Raw genomic sequence first — 11,878 nt, forward strand, 5'->3', positions numbered from 1 at the left:
GCCCTTTTTCCTCAATGCCTCAAAGTCAGAGAACTCCTGGAAACAGAAAACTCGACAAGATTCAAATGCAAAAGGATCTTAGGGAATTGAGAGACCAGGACTGTCCAGCCTTTCTCCTGTTCCGTTCCCATTCTTTCCTAGTTCCATGTCTAGTCAGCAAGGCCTCATTAGGAAGAACCGGGTGTTTGCTTTCTTCATATGTGCATGTCTCTCTCCAGGCCTGCAAATGAAACTCACCCCATCCCACCATGCTGCTGTGAACAGATACATTTCAATTTCTTTAAGCTTGAGTGACGTCCTCGGATGAGGAGTTCTAAGTACCAAGAATTATTGTTATTACTACGTAGTTACTGCCTAGCATGCAGCGAATTACCCTGCCCTGCTGTGTAAAAGATGTACAGTGGGATGGGAAGTTCGGAGAAGGGAGGTGGGAGGAGCCAGAATGAAATGTACTAAAGAGGGGCCAGACCAGGAGTGCCCTGTGCATTCTGGTGGAGTCTGTCTCCACCAGACACACTCTTATGGCCAGAAATCAATGTTCTCTTTCCACTCAGCAAACAGAAGATGCTGTGAAGATGTTCAGGTTATAAAGGACACACAGTGTGGGGGCTTAAAGGCATAGATTTCAATCCCAACTTCAACGATTATAATTTATGTGCCTTGGACAAGCTCATGAGCCTGTCTGAGCCTTGGTTTGTGGGAGCTGCCGCATAGAAAGCGCCAGATATTTGTAGCAATTATTAGTACTATTACTATGGCTATTGTTAGGCTTTGGTCCAGTTGTCAGCGATTTGCAAGGCTCAGTACAAAGTCTGAACCATTGTTTTCAGATTTTCCAGGACAGGTCACCAAAGAGATCCAGGAGAAATGGGAATCCACAGCCAGTGTGGAACCACCAAACAGGGTCATATGGACACCTCCCAGAACTGCTAAAGAGCCTCACTGGGGACATGGAAGGTGGGTCTAAATTCAACCTAAAAATAGTTCTTAAGAAGTTATAGTCTTGTTAATGAACTGTGTTTAGGAAAGAGCATAAGCCAATACGCATACGAGTGCTCAAGAGAGAGTAAGAGCCATAACCCACATCCATCTCTCCACCAGAAGTCCTGAGACTCTTCTGGAAGCCAAGGCTGCTCGCTGAGGATCCGGTTCTTCTCCAAGGCACCAGGGGTAGATGCGGGGCTGGGCACACTTTACTGACACTTCACATGCATCTCTGCTTTGAGCGCACCACACCAGACTGGAGGACCTCTGAGGTGACTCAATCGCCAGACAAGTTTGCTAAGCCCTCGAGCGTCTACTCTAAGAAGTATCAGACATGGTACTGCCACAGAGAACTCGTGACAGAGGACGTAAGACATCCAGGCATCCAGGGAAAGCTGACTAATCGTACTCAGTGAGAAATGACTGGACAGCCTGTGCAGCTTCCGGTCAGCTCCAGCGGTCAGAGAGCACATCACTGTTTCCTGGGAGGTCACCAGGCAACTCACTAGAGAACATTCGATCTACTTTGTTTAACTGACATATAGATGATTTACAGTGTTGTGTTAGTTTAAGATGTACAGCAAAGTGATTCAGTTATATCTATATATAGATAGATAAACTGTTTTTCAGATTATTGTCCATTGCAGGTTATTATTACAGGATATTGAATATAGTTCCCTGTGCTAGAACATTTGATCTAGAATGCAAATAACCGCACCTCCCCCCACTCTGCTCCATACACACACATGCACACAGTGATACACTTAAGTGATGTGCATGCTACGTGCTAAGTCGCTTCCTGTCATGTCCGACTCTGCGACCCTATGGACTGTAGCCTGCCAGGCTCCTCTGTCGATGGGATTCTCCAGGCAAGAATACTGGAATGGGTTGCCCTGCCCTCCTCCAGGGGATCTTCCTGGGTTGGAAAGGTCAAACCTAGGTCTCACGTCTCTTGCATTGGCATGTGGGTTCTTTACCACTAGCGCCACCTAGGGAGCCTCAAGTGAGGTGCACATGCTGTCATACCAGTATTACAAGAGATTGCCTCATTGCTTGATCCACAAGTGGGTTGCGGATGTAACGCTGGGATTGTTCCACCCCCCACCCCCAATTGTTTGAAATGGTCTGATGGTTTGGGGACATGTAACTAAAAGCACCCTTCCCAGGTAACTGAGTGACATGAGTTAATTCAAAAGAATAGGCTTCACCCTGAATAAAAACCATGGTATCTGAATGGCAAGAACTATGGGCTCTTGGATGTACAAACCACATCCCTCATCTTGTATTTCCCTCACTGTTTTCCTTGGACTCATCCCAAGCTTTGTCCATTCCTGAAACAGTTGAACTTCCAAGGTTGGGTATCATCATTCATCAAACCATTTACATGAAAGTTACCTTTTCCACCTTCTTTCTTAAAGGCTGAAGAATTATTTCTCAAACTTCTCCCTCTATTGAACTAATAAAACAAAACAAAACACTTTTAAACAGGTAAAAAAAATAGAAAAAAGATGTGACCAAATAGAACAGGCTGGGAGATGCCAAGCAATTTAAATTTGTTTGCTATATTGTATTGATTCTTTTCTATTTGAGGTAAACAGTGCAACTCAGAAGACTGGGTAACTCATGGGCCTCCTGGTTTGGGTACACCTCCTGGGTACATAAATCCTGTTTTGGAAGGAGGCTATTTTGAAACCTGCTCCTGGCCATCTTTCCAGATCTTTAGTGAATTAATTTGGATTTAGGGGGAGAAGAAAGGAAGAAAAACCTCACCTTCTCTTGTATGTGGTAGAATTTCACTGGGATGCAAAGTGGGGGTGGAGAAATGTGAACATTCAGCTTCACTTAGGATACAAGATTTAGGGGCTGGATGAACATGCTGTGTGTCACCCAGCTCCTTCCTAGACAGTGCCGGTAGAGGGGAGTTAGGGAGGCCCCACCAATGTGTGAGAAAGCAATGGTCTATCTTGAGCCCTTTGACTAAGAGTAATAAAACAATGATTGCATCATATGTTGGACTAAAAGTTTTCAACAGATGACCTGACGTGGTTTTTCAAAAAATAAGTAAAATTGCAAGGGAACCCCACAACTCATCAATGAGAGGAACACATACTTCTGTTCATTGGAGGTGAATTTTATGGAAAGTTGTACTTTGCGGATTTGGACCAACCTGCCCCATCCTCCCACTCCTGCTCCTTTTCTCACTTGGCTCTGAGGAAACATGCTTCCAAGTTTGAGAATTCATCTTGTCTGATTAATGATGTGTACACAGAGATTTCGGTCTCATCTTCCTTCTCTTGGTCTTTCTTATTCTGTTGTTTGCTATGCTTCAACCCTGCGGATAGATGGTTCTGCCGTGATAAATGTAAAGTTTGCATAAGCCATGTAACAGCAGGACAGCCTATTATCACTGTACATTTTCCATGGCTGTGCAAACCTCTGTAGGCTATTTTATTGCTAATAGATCCACAGAGAAACAGTAGTGATTTTACGACTCTTTTTAAAATGGAAATTCATGTTTGAGAAATACAACTGGGAGGAAACAGATGTAAACCACTTAAGCATTTGCAGAAAATTGAGATGCACACTCTTATTTACAGACCTACATAGCCTCCATCGCTTTATTTTCAAAATTAAAATAAGCAATCTGTTTACCATGGGAAATGAGGAACTGTAAACTTGTTGTTTTTCCCTTTACACGACAATGGCCGCCATCGTTGGGTTTAATGGCAGTGCTGAAACAGGATGGCAATTTTTTCCTCTTAGATTTTATTGTCTAGAACGCATTCCCTCCATAATCTGTGTAAGAGGTAGGCAAGTGGGAAAGAGTTTAGTATAACTGTATGTCTGAGCTCATAGTATGCTTTAACAGCCAAAATGATTACCAGACACTTTAGAAGGATTTAAATCAAGTATTTACCACTACCTGTAAATTGCTTAAAATATTGGAAGAGTCCACCAGCCTCTACGAAAATGCTTTTATATATTCAAACACAAAAGCCCATCCCATCCAAAAATGTTTATTCTTGCTTTGTCCCAATCTTTTCGCATCTTAAAAAAAATTGTGACACAGTTCACATTTTGGAAAGGAGACATAAATTAAACTATCACAGAATAGCACATCAATAAGATATCTGTATGATGGGTTCATTGGAGCAAATTCTTTATGACATGCAGAGGCTTCTCTGATTTTTGCTTGTTTGTTTTGAAATGACATTTTAAACAATTTTGTTAAAATATGCATAACAAAATGGATCACTTTAACCATTTCTAAGTGTATGATTCAGCAGCATGAAGCACATTCACATTGTTGTACAGCCATCATCACCATCCATCTCCAGAACTTTTCCATCATCCCAAACAGAAATTCTACCCATTAGACACTAACTCCCTATTACCCCCTCCCCATAGTCCCTTGTAACTTCTATTCTACTTCCTGTCACCATGAATGTGACTGCTCTGGGTATCTCATATAAGTGAAGTCATGCAATATTTATTCTTGTGTGTCTGGCTTATTTTACTCAGCACAATGTCTTCAAGGTGCATCTATGCTGCAGCACATGCCAGAATGTCCTTCCTTTTCAAGGCTGAATAATATTCATTTGTTTACATAGGCCATAGTTTCCTTATGCACTCATCTGTCAGGGGTCGTCTGATCCTAATAGTGAGGAGGATCCCAGCACCGTGAGGATTCTTTACTGAAAAGCCGCCTAGGACAAGCCAAGCAGAAAGAGAACTGCACAGAACCAGCTGTGTGAAGCAAGGCAGGAAGGTGTCCCGTAAACTATAGATTTCCAGGCTCTGTGCAATCCTTGGCTGGATGAATCTTTTGCTTTCATCCTGTTGGGTTGTTCAGTCCCTGAGTCATGTTTGACTCTTTGCGACCCCTGGACTGCAGCACGCCAGACTTCCTTGTTCTTCACTATCTCCCAGAGTTTGCTCAAAGTCATGTCCATTGAGTTTGTGATCCCATCCAACCATCTCATCCTCTGTCATCCCCTTCTCCTCTTGTCCTCAGTCTTTCCCATCATCAGGGTCTTTTCCAATGAGTTGGCTCTTAGCATTAGATAGCCAAAGTATTGGAGCTTCAGCTTCCACATCAGTTCTTCCAATGAATATTCATCTTAGGTCTATTTTATTGTGAAAGGAGGCTACACTAGGCCCTCTTAGAAACTGAAATTTTTCTCAAAGAAATTATGACTGGTTTCAGCCCAAGATGGGAGAATAGAACATTTTCTCCAGGCTCCTCTGTGACCCTAAAGCTTCCCCCACAAAGCCAATCACTTCTACCAGCCTGGAGGGTTGCATTAGGAGACCCCCTGATCATAGCCTTTGGGTCACATCCAATAAAGCCCATGTACAGACAACCAGGCTCTGAGCTCACCCATACTTAGTGAAAACTGCCCTATGCAGAGACGGCATTCAGTACATGCCCAGGCCTGTTTACCACGCGTTCTGCTCTCTTGGACTTCTCTGCTGGTAAAGAATCCCCCTGCAATGTGGGAGACCTGGGTTTGATCCCTGGGTTGGGAAGATCCCCTGGAGGAGGGCATGGCAACCCACTCCAGTATTCTTGCCTGGAGAATCCCCATGGACAGCGGAGCCTGGTGGGCTGTAGTCCATGGGGTTGCGAAGAGTTGGACATGACTGAATGAATAAGCACACACACCACCGCTTTCTTAGCCGAGGAATTAAACAACTACCCACTATTTACCTTCTTATTTTCTGGTCCATGTGACGTATCAGAGCTTCCATTTGTGGTCTTTTGGTGACAAAATCTAACTACAGACCTGTGGGGAGAAAGTTTTGTGGCTTGCCTGCCATAGCTGCCGTTATAACCACCACAGCCTCCCATGGACTCATCCACATTGTCTGCATCTTTGGGTGTTGTTATTAATGAAGCAGGGTATTTCACAGTACCTCTGAAATTAATTTCTGTTGCCAGTGTATTATCTAATAACTTAGTAACCTTGGCTTGTGCCTACACATTGCTGGCATTTTACAATGGAAAATGGACACTTGTTGAGGGGAAATCTTATTAACGGAGCAATTCTCGGGCATCACATACATGTTGTAACATCATCACAGACAAAAAATTTTCACACACATGGTGGCTCAGCAGTAAAGAATCCGCCTGCAATGCAGGAGCCAAACGAGACGCAGGTTCAATAGCTGGTTTGGGAAGATCCCTTGGAGGAGGAAATGGTAACCCACTCCAGTACTCTTGCCTATAGAATCCCATGGACAGAGGAGCCTGGCAGGCTACAGTTGCAAGGAGTTGGACATGATTGAAGCAACTTAGCGTCCCCGCATTTATTGTCCACAGAAATCCTGTGAGGTTTGCCCCATTTTATTGATGAGGTCAGGGGATTTCCCCCGGACTTCAGGCAAAGCTGCCATTTCTTCTGAGGCAAAGCCCACCTCTCTGCGCAGTGAAGCTATCCTCATCCCTGCATCTCTTAGCTTTCTCTCCAGAGACAGAATCTTTTGCTGTCTTTAAATTCTCCCCCAGGCTCACATGGCCCCTGTTCTAATTCATCGCACATGCCCCATCCTCACCCCAAAATGGAGTTTTGTCACTGTCACCAATACTAATAGGAAGGCCAACATTTCCTGAGTGTTACCTAAACACCACGACTTGTGTTGCTTCAGTTAATCCTAAGAATAACACTGTGAGAGAGGTTTGGTTGTGAATCCCATCTCACAGATGAGGAAACTGAGGCACAGAGAGAACAGTTGAGTGGCTCAATGTCACACAGCTAGCCACTGTGGGGGCAGGGGGTTGAGCCCAGGCAGTGGGAGGCCAGGGCAGGTTAGCTCCTCACCGCAGGTGGCTGGCTCCCTTCCTTCTTGCCACAGGGTCCCCGGTGTCCACTCCTTCCCTCTTGAAGAGAATGAATAGAGTACTTGACCTTGACCAGCTAAGTGGAACAGCAGTGATAAAGTTCTGCCAACGTTCCCGTCACATTTTCTCTCTTTTGATGGCCTCCAAAATGAAACCTGTTTATCTACCACTGAAGCTCAGGGACTGAAGACTGTAAATGTGATCCTTGGTCTCATCCCCACCGGCGGCCAGCTCCAGTCTTTTATCCATCCTTGGATTCCTCCTGTGTCTCTCCCACCATCACAAGTGGAGATTTCAGCTCTGTCTCGCCTCCCATCCAGCTGGCTGCCCTGAGCGCCACAGTGGTTGATGCCTCTGACCCAACCCAAGAGGTTCATCACTCTGAATCTCCAAATTCATACAGACTCTTTCTGGTCATGACTGTTATTCTAGACACTTCCTTTCTTCCCACTCCTCGATGCAGATTTTGCCCACACTTACCCACTCCCTCCCTCCCACGTTCCTATCTACCTGCCAGCTCCTTTCAGATACATAGCTTCACTGGCCAGGTCTCGACTCTTCTAGCACTGGGGGAGATGGGGAGGAGGGGTGCTTGCATCCCTGAGAGATGCTTCTAAGAGAATTCACTCCCCAGTTACTCAGCACTATAACTTCTTCCTCTTCCAGGAAGCCTTCCTGGATCACTTTCCCCAGTGACTGGCCTTTTTCTGAATTCACAGCATCAACTTTCTGGGGTCCACATTCCACAATTCATCCCATTCTGCCTTGTGGTATTTCTTGGATTACTGTCAAGCTATCAGTGTTTCATATATTTATGCTTTTGTCTCCTCAAACAAATTGTAAGTTCCTTGAAGGGATTTATATCTCTGGATATTCTTCATACTGCCTTGATCTCAATAAGTTTGCTATTTAATTTGAGCTCTGGTTGAATAGCAGAATGCATTTTATTGAGTGCCCAAAACAAGAGGATTAGGTGAGCCATTTTGAAATTCCTTGAATTCTAGTCAATCATTTTCCCTTTGCCAACTGGGATTCTATTTCTATATCAGAGAATGAACAAAGGAGCTAACAGAAATTCATACTCTAGCTTATAAGAAATTATTTTTTAAGCATGTCTCTATGGCCTGAAAACAAAGCTTTTTAATTATTAAAATGTAAAACAATTTCTTTATGGGCAGCATCATTGTTTACTAGTAAAGAAGATGCATGTCATGAGCCGAATGGCATTCCCCCACACCCTAAACTCATGTGTTGGATTCCTAACAACTAGTATCCATGGTATCATGGACTATACAGTCTATGATATTCTCCAGGCCAGAATACTAGAGTGGGTAACCTTTCCCTTCTCCAGGGGACCTTCCCAATCCAGGAATCAAACCCAGGTCTAACGCATTGCGGGCGGATTCTTTACCAGTTGAGTCACAAGAGAAGCCACGCAATCATATTTGGATATAAGGTATTTAAAGAGGTGATTAAGTTAACATGAGGTCGTTAAGGTTGGCCCTAATTCAATATGAATGGTGTCCTTATAAAAAGACAAAATTCTGGCACACACAGAGAAACAGCAGACACACAGAAAAAAGCATAAGCCAAGGGATGACCATGAAAGGACACAGCAAGAAAGTAGCCACCTGCAAGCCAAGGAGAGAGATCGCAGGAAAAGCCAGACCTGCCAACATCTTGATCTTGGGCTTTCAGCCTCCAGAACGGTGAACCAATAAGTTTCTATTGTTTAAGCTACCAGGAAATAATACAATCCTATTTCTTTTTGGAACTTCTGATTTTAGTAAAATTCCTTTTTCTTAGGCATGCTATAATCCTTTGTGCAAAATTTAGCATAATTTAAGTTACCATTTCCCTAGTGTAAGACATCTAGACGTGTGTGTGTGTGTGTGTGAGAGAGAGAGAGAGAGAGAAAGAGAGAAACATCTAGGCTTAATCCAATTTTTTTTTTCATTTTTATAAAGCATACTACAAAGAGCACATGTGTACAAAGGTTTTTGTTTTTCTTTGTCTGGGCTATGGAAATGTTTTCAAAGGAGCTCAGTGATGCTAGGATGAGGCCAGTTAGCAAGTTCGCCAGCCTGCCTTTCAAAAACTCTGAAGAATAAAGTTGGCTCTTTTTTCTTGTACCTGGTGCCCGTGGAAGCCTGTTTGGAGGAGGTGTGTGGAGTTGAGATAGGTAATAAGGGCAACGGGTCCAGGAGCATCCCAGGAACATTCCCCTAGGGTACATGCACAGTGAAGCCAATTCCAGAGAATATGTCTGGTCTCCTAACTCACTTTGACTCATCTCCAGAGCCGGCTTGCATGGCAGCCCTTCGGAGTTATTGCCTTCAACAGCCACATCTTTAGGAGGTACACGCAGGACAATCATGACCGTGAGAATGTAAGTTCAGTTACTGCTTCCAGCCCCATGCATCCCATTCCCAGGCTCATTAGTACACTGAAGAGCTCTTATTGACATTTCGTGGTTTAACATAAAGATTTCTTGCGCATAGCTCACGAAAGAGAGACAGATTTTCCAACAGCTGTCTAATATCTCTGCCAACATAGAAATTAAATAGATTTAGGAACTTCAGAAAAACATACGCACATTTAATGCCCAGTAATGATCAATTCCAATTTCCAGTTGCAGAAATAGGAATTGTTTTCAATGTGTTCTGTGGGTTATTCCAAATAAACATCTGGCATCATGTTATTTCTTTTTAATCATGTGAATGGTGATATTATAGGTCTATCTATTTATTTGTCCAGCTATAGAGCTGATGATACTATGAAGATATGGAAAGGAATCCATGTCACCATCAACTTTCAAATGAAAATGTTATACTGTTTTAAAGCTGTCATTTGCTTTTAATATACACCAAGACTGGATTACAAACTTCCTCTAAACTTGTTAGCAGTATATTTTTTTCTTTTGCCAGCAACAGTGAAAGACAGAAGCACCACCTTGCCTTCATGGTCGAAAACAGGTTTGTGTTTGAAGGAGATTAACCCTTTGTTTTCCATATTGTAGAGAAAGCACGCAGAAGAAAGATCCAAAACTCCAGATTCTGGTATATTGTTCTTTTAGTTGACTCGTTAGTCTCAACCAATCAGAAAAACAATTCTCCTAAGGAATCTTGTGCAGTGAGAGGAGAGGATTTGGCTGACCGGAGCTCAGATCCCAGCCCTGCTCCTTTCTAATGCTGTCAACTTCATCAATGTGATTCACTTCCATGAGTCCTAAATTCTTCATGCCGGTTAATAATCATCTATCATTAAGGGGGCTGCTGTAAATGAAACATCTCAAATCGTACACAGTAGGTACAGAACAGATGACAACCATCCAGGTCATGAAAGCAAAGCCATGGAGGCCTCACCAAGAGCTTGCTCAGGACTGAGCTTGGGGAAATGGGCTGAAACGAATTAGGCTGTTTACCTGCAAAGGTAATCCTGATAACAGTAATAAGACCAAAAGCAAATTATCCTGGGTCTAGAAGCCCAGCTCCTTCCCCTCTCAGAGGACCACTTCAGACTTTAGAGCAATCCAGCCTCTGTTCAGGAAGGAAACGTGAATTCAGTTAAGAGGTCTAGGTTTCTGCTGAGCAATAGAAATGAATCAAAATTGTAGATCATTTTAATAAGAGGTCACTCTGGAACCTTGAGGACAGTTATAGTTGATTTAGGCTAGTGTGAGGATTACAAGGTGGCTCAGTGGTAAAGAATCCGCCTGCCAATGCAGGAGATGCCAGAGACATGAGTTCGGTCCCTGGGTCAGGAAGAATCCCTGGAGGAGAGCATGGAAACCTACTCCAGTATTCTTGCCTGGGAAAATCCCATGGAAAGAGGAGCCTGTAGAGCTGCAGTCCACAGGGCCACAAAGAATCAGATAAGACTGAGTGACTGAGCGCACACACATTCCTGAGACTGTATAGAAAGCACAGCTTGGGTGTTTAAGTCCTCTAGCTTCCTTTGGGTCTTTACAAAGGAACAGCAGTGCATAGACGTCCACCTCTCCATGACCTTCCATGGATCAGATGCACATCTGGCCCAATCAAAGCCAGTCCTTCATTCAATGAAAGCTTGAGATAGTATGGTTTTCCTACTGCATTACATGTCCTGTCCCCCACACGAGGATTATAACCACATTCCTCAGCATTGGATAGCATTTCAAATGCCATTTGCTTTACCTAGATCAAGTCCCTAAAACAGGCAGCTCTATTTTCTGTTCGCACAGGCCATTTTATAGCATGTGGACAAACAGCTGTAAATCCCAGTTCTGGCTCTGTCACCTCCTACTTGTGTGACAGCTCTCTCACCTCAGAAATGAGAGTCATTGTTAATGAGAGTAATTAAATGAGTTAGTGTCTGTGATATATTTTGTTCAGTACCTGGCACATAGTAAGTGCCCACTGAAATGGGGGAATAAATGGTAGCTTTAACCATAGATAGGTTAGATGGACTCTAAAAGAAAGTATAATGAGTAATGAGTTTTAGGTGGGTTAGAGCTAGTTTTGCTTTAGGCTGAGGCTTCTTAAAGTATTAATAGATTTAAAGAAATAAAGCCTTTTGAAAAAGCCATAGGAATAATGCCAGTCTGCAGATTTGAGACCCAGAATGAGCAGGAAAAGCCCCCAAATCATCATTCACTCTTCCTTTCTCTCCTCTTTTGTTTGGTTTTCAAAAGAAGCCGCCCTAACACCTTCCCTTCCCCACTGCCTGCCCTGAGGTAACACTGTGGCATGTTTTGTGTTAATGAGTCCTGTCAATCCATGAAAGATGTATTTTTAGATGCCCCACCATGCTTTTTTTGTACGACATGATGTTTGTGAGATTCATCCACGTGGCCACAATTTATTCACTGCCAGGGTTGTATTCCTTGGTACAAATATATCCTGGTGTGTTCTTCCAATCTATTGTTTAGGAACATTTCCAGTCTTTGCTCCTATGAGCATTCTTATCCACTCCTGTAGTTAACATTGTTTCCAGGATCCTTATGATAAACAGCCCTAGAATTTTACTGAATTCTATACCTATCGAGATGATTCTGTGATTTTCCTTCTTTAA

The sequence above is a fragment of the Dama dama genome, chromosome 18 (genome assembly GCF_033118175.1).
Source record: "Dama dama isolate Ldn47 chromosome 18, ASM3311817v1, whole genome shotgun sequence".
NCBI lineage: Eukaryota > Metazoa > Chordata > Mammalia > Artiodactyla > Cervidae > Dama > Dama dama.